The following is a 13,921-nucleotide window of genomic DNA, read 5'->3' as shown; positions in this document are numbered from 1 at the left end:
TAATGGTTTATCAATTTTGTTTATCTTCTCAAAGAACCAGCTTTTAGTTTTATTGATCTTTGCTATTCTTTAATTCATTTCTTTTTCATTTATTTCTGATCTGATCTTTATGATTTCTTTCCTTCTGCTAACTTTGAAGATTTCTTGTTCTTCTTTCTCTAGTTGCTTTAGGTGTAAGTTTAGGTTGTTTATTTGTGATGTTTCTTGTTTCTTGAGGTATGTTTGTATTGCTATAAACTTCCCTCTTAGAACTGCTTTTGCTGCATCCCATTGGTTTTGGGCCGTCATGTTTTTATTGTCATTTATTTCTAGGTATTTTTTGATTTCTTGTTTGATTTCTTCAGTACTCTCTTGATTTTTTAAGTAGTGTATTGTTTAGATTCCATGTATTTGTATTTTTTACAGATTTTTCCTTGTAATTGATATCTAGTCTCAAAGTTTTGTGGTCGGAAAAGATACTTGATATAATTTCAATTTTCTTAGATTTACCAAGGCTTGGTTTGTGACCCAAGATATGATCTATCCTGGAGAATGTTCCAGGAGCACTTGAGAAGAAAGTGTATTCTGTTTTTTTTGAACGGAATGTCCTATAAATATCAATTAAGTCCATCGTCTTTAAAGTCTCATTTAAAGCTTGTGTTTCCTTATTTATTTTCATTTTGGATGATCTCTCCTTTGGTGAAAGTGGGGTGTTAAAGTCCCTTAGTATGATTGTGTTACTGTCGATTTCCCCTTTAATGGCTGTTAGCGTTTGCATTTTGTATTGACGTGCTCCTATGTTGCGTGCATAACTATTTCAATTGTTTTATCTTCTTCTTGGATTAATCCCTTGATCATTATGTAGTGTCCTTCTTTGTCTCCTGTAATAGTCTTTATTTTAAAATCTATTTTGTCTGATATGAGAATTGCTACTCCCGCTTTCTTTTGATTTCCATTTGCATGGAATATCTTTTTCCATCCCCTCACTTTCAGGCTGTATGTGTTCCTAGGTCTGAAGTGGGTCTCTTGTAGGCAGCATATATACGGGTCCTGTTTTTGTATCCATTCAGCCAGTCTGTGTCTTTTGATTGGAGTATTTAATCCATTTACATTTAAGGTAATTATTGACATGTATGTTCCTATTACCATTTTCTTAATTGTTTTGGGTTTTTTATTGTAGGTCTTTTCCTTCTCTCATGTTTCCTGCCTAGAGAAGTTCCTTTAGCGTTTGTTGTAAAGCTGGTTTGGTGGTGCTGAATTCTCTTAGCTTTTGTTTGTCTGTAAAGGTTTTAATTTCTCTGTCGAATCTGAATGAGATCCTTGCTGGGTAAAGTAATCTTCATTGTGTTTTTTCCCTTTCATCACTTTAAATATGTCCTGCCACTTCTTCTGCCTTGCAGAGTTTCTGCTGAAAGGTCAGCTGTTAACCTTAGGGGGATTCCGTTGTATGTTATTTGTTGTTTTTCCCTTGCTGCTTTTAATATTTTTTCTTTGTATTTAATTTTTGATAGTTTGATTAATATGTGTCTTCATGTGTTTCTCCTTGGATTTATCCTGTATGGGGCTCTTGCACTTCCTGGTCTTGATTAACTATTTCCTTTCCCATATTTGGGAAGTGTTCAACTATAATCTCTTCAAATATTTTCTCAGTCCCTTTCTTTTTTTCTTCTTCTTATGGGACTCCTCTAATTCGAGTGTTGGTGCATTTAATGTTGTCCCAGAATTCTCTGAGACTGTCCTCAATTCTTTTCATTCTTTTTTCTTTATTCTGCTCTGCAGTAATTATTTCCACTATTTTATCTTCCAGGTCACTTATCTTTTTTCTGCCTTAGTTATTCTGCTATTGATTCCTTCTAGAGAATTTTAAATTTCATTTGTTGTGTTGTTCATCATTGTTTGCTCTTTAGTTCTTCTAGGTCCTTGTTAAACGTTTCTTGTATTTTCTCCATTCTATTTCCAAGATTTTGGATCATCTTTACTATCATTACTCTGAATTCTTTTCCAGGTAGACTGCCTATTTCCTCTTCATTTGTTTGGTCTGGTGGGTTTTTACCTTGCTCCTTCATCTGCTCTTTGTTTCTCTGTCTTCTCATTCTGTTTAACTTACTGTGTTTGGAGTCTCCTTTTTGCAGGCTGCAGATTCATAGTACCTGTTGTTTTGGTGTCTGCCCCCAGTGGGTAAGGTTGTTTCAGTGGGTTGTGTATGCTTCCTGGTAGAGGGGACTAGTGCCTGTGTTCTGGTGGATGAGTCTGGATCTTGTCTTTCTGGTGGGCAGGTCCGCAGCCGGTGGTGTGTTTTGGTGTATCTGTGACCTTATTATCATTTCAGGCAGCCTCTTTGCTAATGCGTGTGGTTGTGTTCCTGTGTTGCTAGTTGTTTGGCACAGGGTGTATAGCACTGTAGCTTGCTGGTTGTTGAATGGAGCTGTATCTTAGCCTTGAGAGGGGGACTCTGGGAGAACTTTCGCCCTTTGATGTTACATGGAGCTGGGAGGTCTCTGGTGGACCAATGTCCTGAACTCAGATCTCTCACCTCAGAGCCCAGGCCTGACACCCAGCCAGAGCACCAAGACCCTGTCAGCCACAAGGCTCAGAAGAAAAGGAGAAAGAAAAACAAAGAAAGAAAAGAAGGAAGGAAGGAAAGAAAGAAAGAAAGAAAGAAAGAAAGAATAAAATAAAGTTATTAAAATAGAAAATAACAAATAATTATTAAAAATAAAAAAATTAAAAAGAAATAAAAAGAATGAAGGAAGGGAGCAACCAAACGAGAAAACAGATCCACCAATGATAACAAGCACTATAAGCCATAGTTAAAAAAAAAAAATGGACAGATAGAATCCTAGATCAAATGGTAAAAGCAAAGCTATACAGACAAAATCACACAAAGAAGCATACACATACACACTTACAAAAACAGAAAAAGGAAAAATATATATATATATCGTTGCTACCAATGTCCACTGCCTCATTTTTGGGATGATTTGTTGTCTATTCACGTATTCCACAGATGCAGGGTACATCAAGTTGATTGTGGAGATTTAATCCACGGCTCCTGAGGCTGCTGGGAGAGATTTCACTTTCTCTTCTTTGTTCGCACAGCTCCTGGAGTTCAGCTTTGGATTTGGCCCCACCTCTGCGTGTAGGTCACCTGAGGGTGTCTTTTCATCGCTCAAACAGGACAGGGTTAAAGTAGCATCTGATTAGGGGGCTCTGGCTCACTTAGTCCAGTGGGGGATGGGTACAGAATGTGGGGTGAGCCTGCAGGGGCAGAGACCAGCGTGATGTTGCAACAGGCTGAGGCATGCCATGTGTTCTCCTGGGGAAGTTGTCCCTGAATCATGGGACCCTGGCCATGGTGGGCTGCACAGGCTCCCAAGAGGGGAGGTGTGGATAGTGACCTGTGCTTGCACACAGGCTTCTTGATGGCTGCAGCTGCATCCTTAGCATTTCTTGCCCGTCTCTGGGGTCCACACTGATAGCCGTGGCTCGCTCCCCTCTCTGGGGCTCGTTTAGGTGGTACTCTGAATCCCTTCTCCTCGTGCACCCCAAAACAATGGTCTGTTGCCTCTTAGGCAGTTCCAGACTTTTTCCCAGACTCCCTCACAGCTAGCTGTGGTGCACTAGCCCCCTTCAGGCTGTGTTCACACAGCCAACCCCAGTCCTCTCCCTGGGATCTGACCTCCGAAGCCAGAGCCTCAGCTCCCAGCCCCCACCCGCCCTGGTGGGTGAGCAGACAAGCCTCTCAGGCTGGTAAGCTCTGGTTGGCACCAATCCTCTGTGCGGGAATCTCTCCACTTTGCCCTCTGCACCCCTGTTGCTGTGCTCTCTCTCCTCCGTGCTCTGAATCTTCCCCCCTGCCACCCACCGTCTCTGCCAGTGAAGAGGCTTCCTAGTGTGTGGAAACTTTTCCTCCTTTACAGCTCCCTCCCAGTGGTGCAGGTCCCGTCCCTATTCTTTTTTTTCTTTTTTTTCTTTTTTTTTTTTTTGCGGTACGTGGGCCTCTCACTGTTGTGGCCTCTCCCTCTGCGGAGCACAGGCTCCGGACGTGCAGGCTCAGTGGCCATGGCTCACGGGCCTAGCCGCTCCGCAGCATGTGGGATCTTCCCGGACCGGGGCACGAACCTGTGTCCCCTGCATCGGCAGGCAGACTCTCAACCACTGCACCACCAGGGAAGCCCCCGTCCCTATTCTTTTGTCTCTGTTTTTTTTTTTTTTCTTTTGCCCTACCCAGGTACGTGGGGAATTTCTTGCCTTTTGGGAAGTCTGAGGTCTTCTGCCAGTGTTCAGTAGGTGTTCTGTAGGAGTTGTTCCACATGTAGATGTATTTCTGATGTATTTGTGGGGAGGAAGGTGATCTCCACGTCCTACTCTTCAGCCATCTTGAAAGTCTCCTTGCTCCTTATCCTGATATGTCATGTTTTTATATTTATTCAGTTAAAAATACTTTCTATTTCTCTTTTGATTTTATCTTTAACTCATGAGTTATTTAGAATGTTTAGTTTCAAATATATGGAACTTTACTAGAGATCTTTCTGTTATGATTTCTAATTTAATTTCACTCTGAGCAGAAAATATACTTTGTATGACTCGGATTTTTAAAAACCTATTGAGACTTATTTTATGGCCTAGAATATTATCTATCTTGGCAGCATATAGTTGGGTCATGCTCTTTTATCCATCTTGAAAATGTCTGCCTTTTAATTGTAGTATTAAGACCATTTACATTTAAGGAGACTGTTAAGGTGGTCAGGTTTAAAGCTGCTATGTTGCTATTTGTTTTCTATTTTTCCTCTCTCTTCATTATGTGCTTTTTTCTCTTTTTCTGCTCTGTTTTGGGTAATTAAGTGTTTTGTGCTTCCATTTTATTTCCTTAGGTATAGCTCTACATTTTTTTTTTAATTTAATGGTTACTTTAGGGGTTCTAGTGTAAGTTTTAGCTTACCACGATCTACCTTCAAGCAGTACATATAGTATAATATCTTTTCCACAATATATTTCCATTTCTCCCTTCTTTGCCTTTGTGCATTTATTGTTATATGTCTTACTTCTACATGTGTTATAAATATCACAATACATTGTTATTATTTTTGCTTTTCAGTCAGTTATATTTTTCAGATATTTTAATAAGAAGCAAAAAATTTTTCATTTCATTGTGTAGATTCAGATTTCCAACTGGTATTATGTTTCTTCTGCCTAAAGGAGTTCCTTGCTGATGTACAAAATGGAAAATGATGATGCATGAGCAAGTAACATAGTCTATGAATAGGGGGAAAGGGTAGGGTTCGGAACAGAAGACTTGACTTCAGATATAATCATGGAGATTTACTGATAATAACAAGAGGAGAGACTGAGCAGATATTTACTGATGTGAGTGAGTTGGTTGAATTTGTTAATGGTTCCAATCCAACTGAGTTTAAATCCAAGATCCACCATCCAAGAGCTGAGTGATCTTCAGCAAAATTTTTACACCCATTGAACTTCAGTTTTCACATCCATAGAATCAAGTTAACATCTTCCCCACAGAATGATATAGCAATGAAATGAGTTAATGTCCACCAAGCACATAACATGTGGCCCAGCTCACAGTGAGTGCTCTATACCTATGAGGAAAAAAAATGTGTCGCTTTTCTTAGCTTTACTGCCTAAGTCAAGGAGAAAAGATTCTGTGACCTCATTTTTCTACCTCTACTTTCTCTTATCTTCCTCCTCTCACCCCCCCCACCTTCCTTTCTAAAAGAACATATTTAAAACTCAAATACCAGGCTGTCTGCAGGTGCAGTGTTCAAGACTGATAACATTTGGAGGCCAGATGTTAACTGATGTAAACACTATTAAGTGCTCTGTAGACCAGAGGCTGAGGCAATGATTTCCAATTTTACGATTATTATTTAAGTTCATAGCAAACCATACTGCCACTCCTTCCACCCCCTGACTCCACCAAAAGGGAGGTATATAGCCTATTCATTCTCAAGAGAATATAATTTTTTGAAATACAAAGTTCTTGAAACATTAAGTAATGCCATTTCACAAACTTAGGACTGGAAATGCAGCCTCAGTGCAGACCTCATCACCTACATGAAGCTCTCTCTGAAAGGTCAACAACTTGTGAAATTTGATCTCAAAACTAGTCTCATTTTCTGAAATAAGCCCAGAGTAATAATCACAAAAAATGCTTCAAACCTCTAACAAGTTTTTATGCCAACTGATGTTTTAAATTTGAGCTTCCTAAGGATTAGTGTGGGTGCTATGCCAATGACAGGAAATCAGTAAATGAGTCCTTCTCCTAATGAAGAAGAGTTGCTTTTAAAATAGCAATTAAGTTGGATCTTCTATGAATCAGTAAGTTGATTGTTGGTGTTTAATATATTCACACACTCATTCATTTATTCACTAATCCATTGAATAGACATTGGTCCAGGACTAGCAATATGTGCCAAGCACATTGCCAGGCACTAGTTAATACATTGGTAAACACAACAAATGATCCTCATGGAGCTTGGCGTTTTATGCAAGAGGAAGACAATTACAAAAATAATGAACATAAAAATAGATGTAGCAAAAAGCTGTAATAGTACTGTGATGCAAAAGGGCCCTACTTAAACAATGGGTTGGGGAAGGAATTTTTATGAGGTGACTTAATCCGAGGCTTAAAGAATGAGAAGAAGGCAGCCATACAAAGAGTAGAGGAGATAATAAGCAGAGAGCAGCATTTATTCATTCATTCAACAAATATTTATTCAGCACTTTCTATAAGCCAGGAACTGTTCAAAGCAAAGAAAATATACCAGTGGAAAAAAAACACACATGCAAAATTGCTGAGGTGGGAAGGGATTTGGCATGCTTCTGAAACAAAAAGGAAGCCCTTGAAGATGAATCATACTGAGCAAAGGGGAGTGTGGCACAAGATGAGGTTGCAGGGGTGGTAGGGGCAAAACTATGTAGGGACTTTATGCTAAATGCAATGACATGATTTGCTGTGTGTGTTAAGAGATTGCTCCTGCTGTTATGTGGAGAAGGGTTTGGAGGATGGAGCGGGGGTGGAAGCAAGGAGGTTCATAGGGTGGCTGTGCTAGTTCAAGTGAGATTTTAATGCCCTGAAACAGTGATGGCAGCAGAGATAGAGTGTACAGTTTTGATGTAGGAGGGAAAGGACTTTCTGGCCAACTGAAAAAGAAGAAGGAGGGTTGAGGAAGGATGTAAAATCATGGATGATTCAACTGAATAGATGGTGGCTTAATTTACCACAATGAGGGAGACTGGGTAAGTGGATGGAGGTTGGTGGGGGTTACTAGAGGAGGTTTGGGCTAAAGATTAAAATAAATTCAAGTTTCCTGGCCCAAGTTTAAAACAATTAAATCAATACAAAAGTGAAATTCAGTGTCTCATGGGGTTAACATGTCCCCCATCACTGGAGTATATACAAACATGCTAAATGACCATTTATCTACAATATTTTAACTATAGATTTCAAGCAGAATTCTGAAACAGATTTCCAGATGGTATGTGAGAACTTATAAAAGAAAGAAACAATTTCTTGAAACCATCATTCGTTGAGTAAGAAATGGTTTTCCTAGATTGATCTCATTTCTCTCAAAGGTAGTTTCACTTGCCTCTCAGCCACTGGAAGCTGGTACCATATATTTTAATAAATATTTTATTTAATTATTAGAGTTTATTATTGGCAGGGCTACCAAACTTATAAATGAGAGTATTTTTATTTTGTTAAGAAACCATTTGAATATATTTTATGATAACCTTTTAGGGAAATTGGAGAGAGTAGGCTGAAAAGTATTGAGCTAGTAGGATAATTTGTACATCCAAAGTGCAATTTTGTCATTGGGTTCCTTCCAATCTCTATTTCTATACCCTTTTAAGCCAAAGAATTGTGTCAAATGATATTTGGGTTTGAATGTGGTGCCTTCTATTAAGCTAGTGATTTAATTTTCCTCTTCCCTGCCCGCCCCCCCCCTTTCTGAGTTGAGCTAGGTGCTCCATTGTCTCATACAGCTATCTCTGCACTGATATCTATCTATTGATATGAATCACTGTCCTATAGGAAGTGACCTTTACTGTTAAGAGTTGTCCTAGCTCTTAGAAGGTTTTAGTGGATGAAAGTGTGAGAGTGGGTATATGAAATTTCAGCCATAATTATAAAACATAGAGAAACACACACTTTATAACATTCCTATTTCTGAAAATTATTTTTTACCTGGAAATAGATGGGCAGAACACTTTGTAGACAGGTTAGAAATAATAATGTTCTTATAATTATGAGGTAGAATTGTTTACATTTGGTCCTGTTTTCCTTGTGCATCAAATTACGTAACATAGGAAAAACACAGTGTGAAGTTATTAAAGGATCATTAAAATATGCTCCTAAGCATTTGAAACAATGATTTTTTTAAATGACCCTCATTTTATAATCCCAGTAGAAAAATTAGGTATTGATATTACTTATTTGTTTATGCATTTCCTTAGTGAAATGTTAACACCCTGAGAAAAGATCTCAAACAACAAATAAAAGAACTTTCAACATAGAGTCCTCAGCTAAAGGAACATCAAGAGGAATATTCATGGCATTTCCATCCACCATCAACATCAAGAGATGAGGATGATCATTGCCAGATAGGATCATTTGCCTTCTTCTTGGGCTTGATGCCCTATGGAAGGTATTCTAGCCATTCTTTGCAGGTGGTATTTGGTATTTGGTAGTAACCCCCTGGTTCTTCTTTATGGAGCTGGCTTTTAGGGGTGATCACAGTAGAGGGCAGGAGATGACACCATGTCTTCACACCACTTACACTACATTTTGTTGGAGAAGTCTGTACTGTCTGTGGTGGGCATCAAAGAGGAGCTAGAATAAGTTTCCTGGTCTTGAACCATTTATTCCTTCATTTTTTTTTTTATTCATCAGACATTTGCTAAGTACCTCTGATAGGCAGGACCCTTAGCAATGGGATAAATAATATGAAAAAGAGGTTCTGTGTCTTTGAGGAACACAGCCCTTTGGGGGCAAACTAGGACACTTACTTACAATTATTCTGGACAAGTGTTATGGTAGAGATATATCAATAGATAGATATCAGTGCAGAGATAGCTGTATGAGACAATGGAGCACCTAACTCAACTCAGAAAGGGGGGGCGAGCAGGGAAGAGGAAAATTAAATCACTAGCTTAATAGAAGGCACCACATTCAAACCCAAATATCATCTGACACAATTCTTTGCCTTAAAAGTGTATGGAAATAGAGATTGGAAGGAACCCAATGACAAAATTTACTACTACCTCTATCAGGTCTCAACTCAAATGACAGCATCTGAGGAAGATGGGTGGTGCACCGGTGTAAAGCAATAGACAGTCTACGAGGCTGTGTAGAGTGGGCCTGCTGACCACCCAACCTAGAAACATTCTTCTCCGAACCTGTTTCTACCATACCATTATGCTTTATCTTCCCCATAGCATTTATCACTTTCTGAAGTCATCTCATTTGATTGATTTATTGTCCATCTCTCCCCACAAGGACCTTGTCTGTCTTATACATTGCTGAATTCTCAGGCCTAGAACAGTGCCTTGTTTCATAATGGATGCTAATAAATATTTGTTCAGTGAATGAGTTACCATTAACAGTGTAAAACCACATTGAACCACACTTGAGAACTAATCTTCTATTTCTAAAATCTCGTAACATGTTTAATCTCAGAGGCATCTCAAAGATCATCTAGTGATTCATTTCTTCATTCATTTCAGTGGGGAAAGACTAAGGCTTGGGGGCCAGAATATGGGGAGTGCCTGTTTCGCGGCAGTTATTTCTTCACAGAGCGGGAGCTGGAAGCCAGGGCTCCAGAATCTCAGGGCTCTTCAGGATTACTCTGCTCCCTCTGGTTAAACTTCTCTGTGGGGAAAACATCTTTGGATTATTGCAGTGGATGTAATTTTCAAAGCCCCTAGGAAAAAAGGAAAGCAGTGGGAAGATGCTTCTGGAATTCAGATGAGCTGAACATCATAGCTCTCCTTCCTATTCTACGGGAGGGAAGTCAATACTTTGGAACTGGATTCTTAGGGCAAAACTGCGATATTCTGCCATAACTGTGGCCAGAGGAGGTCTGCCTGCTTTCAGCTGGGACATGGGCTCTACATCATGCTGACTATGATTTTGCACAGTTAAGTCCTTCATTAGAAATTAGGACTGGCTGCAGCCTGCAGCCATTTATTACACAAAGGTGGGTCACTGTCATTGTGGGTAAAAATGAATGCCCCTGTGCAGCTGCCTCATCTATAGGGACCAGGTTGCACATTGAGGTGATGGCCAATGTAAGTATATAAGTGAATGGTTATTTTTATCAAAGTGGTAAGAAAGCATTTGATGATGTTAGTTTCTGAGTATAATTGAGGGAAATAGTTTCCAACAGAATTTTAAAGAAACAGCATTTTTTCACAAATATACCACCGCCCAAAAACACACACATACACACACACTCCACACCCAAACATACACCTTATGATAGACAAAAAAGTTCTCCAAAACTCGTGGGTTGGAGTTCCTGGCATACTGAAGGGAGGATGGAGAAAGAGGACCCTATTGACTCCATTTGGGGACTCCTCTGAGATCTGCCAGAGGTTTTAATCCAAATAAAAATGGCTTTTTGTCAGATAAGAGATATAAACTGGTGAGATTCTCACATTCATTCAATAAATATTTGTTGGATGCCTTCTGGTGTGAAACTCAGTTCTGGGCCCTGGGAATACAAAATGAATAAGGCTTAGTCCCTGCTTCAAGGTCACAGTCTACTGGAGTGAGAGAGATAATGTAAACAGAGACATACAGTCCAGTGTGGTAGGTTCTGGGATCAAAAAGAGTCTGTGAGGCCATGGAGAAGAGGACCCTGGGCACAGATTGCAGGATGAAATTAAAAGAGGTCACACTTGAGAATTTTTCAAATGAAGTTTCACACTTTGGAGGCTTCTGTTTCCTCCTTTTGAAATGGGGGGAAGAGAATCAGCCCAGAGTTGTGAGAATTCGACAACATATTACCTAGAGAAAGAATGAGTTGTCAAAGAAAAGTCTCCTCTGATTCAGAAATGAGTGATTCCTAGGCTGTTGCTTCATAACTCTTTGTTACATAAATTGGGGTATGTGCAGGTAATTGGGGATCAGGAAACAACCACTCTGGGGACAATTGCAGGCAATTCTGCAGCCACCTGGCTTAGCTTGAATTCTTGGAAATAGAGCTTCTCTTCGTTTAATAAAAGGTTTCATGTACACCTTGTGATTCTGTTCTTTATCCCTGACTTTTCCTGCCAGGCTTATGAATAAGGCTTCAGTCCTATTTCTCCCTCGGAGACTGGCAAGCGGCCCTACCTGCTCCAGCTGGAGGCTGGGCAGTGGAGGCTGGGGAAGCTGTAGATGTCTTCTGCTGCCTGCTGGCTCCCTCTTAGCACCGGTGCAGGGCTGGCTTTGCATGGATTCCTAGGCAATGGAGTCCACCAGGAGAGAAAGTGGGGCAGAGAATGTTCCTGCTTTTATTAAAAAGAAAGAGACGAGAAGATGGCAGACAGAAGCTGGTATAGGAGGGCTTTTCCCATCATGGGGGTTTGTGTAAAGACATCACCATCTCAAACATCTAAGCCAGTGATTTTTGTATATAAGTTTGTTTTGTTCAGGGAGAACACAGCTGTGCTTTTTATTTATTTATTTGTTTGTTTATTTATTTATTTTGCGGTACGCGGGCCTCTCACTGTTACGGCCTCTCCCGTTGCGGAGCACAGGCTCCGGACGCGCAGGCTCAGCGGCCATGGCTCACGGGCCCAGCCGCTCCGCGGCATGTGGGATCTTCCTGGACCGGGACACGAACCCGCGTCCCCTGCATCGGCAGGCGGACTCTCAGCCACTGCGCCACCAGGGAAGCCCTATTTTTATTTTTATTTTTAGATCATTGTCTCACAAAGTTTATCAAATAAGTTAATGCCGCATCTGTATAGACTCATTTGAAGGAAACAGAAGAAACCCCTGCCAGTGGGAATTGAGATGAGGGTAAGGAGGCAGGAAGAGGGAAGGGACAGGAGAAACATTTCATAGTAAACTGACTTTCATTGGTTCAGCTGACATTTTTTGATAGACCTACTACTTACAAGGCTCCGATCCAGTTGCCTGGGATACAAAAGTGAGTAATATTGGGTCCCTTCTCTTTAGGAGATAAGAATCTATCGGGGAGCAGCTAAATAAGTGGATAATTAAGTAAATGGAAAATTAAATAGAGATTACAAGTACTGTGATCAGGTACTGCTGTAAAGGAGTCTAGGAGAACACAGAAGAGGAGTACGTATCTAAATCGAACTGGTAGCTGCAATGTTAGAAAATATTTACTGGAGAAGGTGGCACGAGCTGAATTTGAAGTAGTGATCGATTGGAGACAGTGGGGAGAAGGGCGTTCCAGCTACGGGGAGCACCACCTCTCACACACAGCATCACCCACTACCACCACTGCCTCAAGAAGCTGAGACCTCTAGAATCAAAGTGGGAGAAAGTTGTTAAAATATTAGGTCTTAGACAACAAGCAGTTGACTCAGTCCAGGGCGATCTGCTGAGGCAGGCAGAATCACAGGGGACAGCAGCATACAGAATCCTGGACGTCAGAGAGCAGGACTTGGGGGTGGGGGGAGTGTCTCTGATCCTAGAAAAAAGGCCACTTTCAATACTGTTTCAGTCCCTATGCTGGCTGTGGGCAGGTCCCGTCAACTATTCAGAAACTTGTGCATGACATCCTCTCAGTCTGATACTTCTCAGTGACGTCATCCGAATGTTGAAGTAACTGTAAGCTCAAAGGTATCACTTAAAATGTTATTTAAAATTAGAAATTCAGTGACCCACAATAGGGAAAATGCCTGAGGAAGTTCGGCACAAATTCTGGATGAACCATTAAGTTCCATGGGCATGGAAAATGATAATTCTGAAAACTGCACACTATGAGAAAAAAAATCACGATTCAAGCCTGCAGGAAAAATATTAACACTCAGAAAGAAAATACTAACCTGCTAATATTTTTTTCTCTATTGTTTATCTTTTATATAACATTTGTATTTACTTTTATAATAGTATTTTTTAATATAAAGAAGCCTAAAAGTGAAAAATGAGTCCTGATTAAGGCAGGGCCAAAAATTACTCTAAATAAATAATGACCCCATTTGTATGTTCGCTTCCGATATTTCAGATTCTGTTTTTTCCCTAATTGTATTTCAGTTTATGCGGCATGTTCGTTTTGCTTGTTAAGCCTGTCCTCCGTCTTCCCCTTGCCCACACCCCTCTTCCCACCCTGGATCTGTGGGACGTATTGTGATGTCTGCCCACTAATTTTGCTGTGACTGGAGCTGGTGTCTGGTTGGTGATTCATGTTTGTTCCTAAGTTGTACATCTGTGTTGGTTGCTTTGAAACAGTGCCCCAGGGAATATGAAAGGCCATTTGTCTCCCTGAAACTGCTTCTTTGCCCCAGAGAATTCTTCCTTGGCTTTTTCTGAATTCCCGCAAGCTCTTCTATGAGTTTAGGCAGGGTAAAGAAGAAAGAAAAAAGAAAAAGAAGAAAACAAAGGAAAGCAGCATGGAGGGAGTTTTAGTGTCCGGGCCTAGTCCCTGCTTACCTGGCAGGACTAAACCTCCTGGTACTCCTGCTAACACTGGCGGCAGATGCTTTGTGACATCTACATAAAGGGTAATACTTGTGGACTTACTTTCTGCCCACTAGGAATGCCTGCAGCAGGAAAGAGGGCAGAGTGAGCCTTGGTGGAAACCCTCAATGGAAAATGTTCTGAGAGCTTGGTAGGCATACCCACTTGGCACCTCTTCTAAGATTTTAGCACAGATATACACAGCAGTGGCATTCATAATATGTAATGACTGGTACCACATGGGCACTGACCAATTAAAAGGACACAGACCACCGTGCTGAA

The 13,921-nt window shown here is 40.5% G+C and overlaps 1 protein-coding gene across 2 annotated transcripts in view; it reads left to right on the top strand.

Moving 5' to 3' along the window:
• PDE4B (phosphodiesterase 4B) overlaps window positions 1-13,921 on the top strand; it is a gene marked incomplete at its 5' end in the record, with an annotated part of 486,456 nt that overhangs the window by 328,711 nt on the left and 143,824 nt on the right. The window lies entirely within an intron of this gene.

This window comes from Leucopleurus acutus (assembly GCF_964270905.1).
Source record: "Leucopleurus acutus genome assembly, chromosome: 2".
Lineage (NCBI taxonomy): Eukaryota > Metazoa > Chordata > Mammalia > Artiodactyla > Delphinidae > Leucopleurus > Leucopleurus acutus.
Note: the sequence above shows the minus strand (reverse complement) of the source record. Positions and strands in the feature narration are given on the sequence as shown.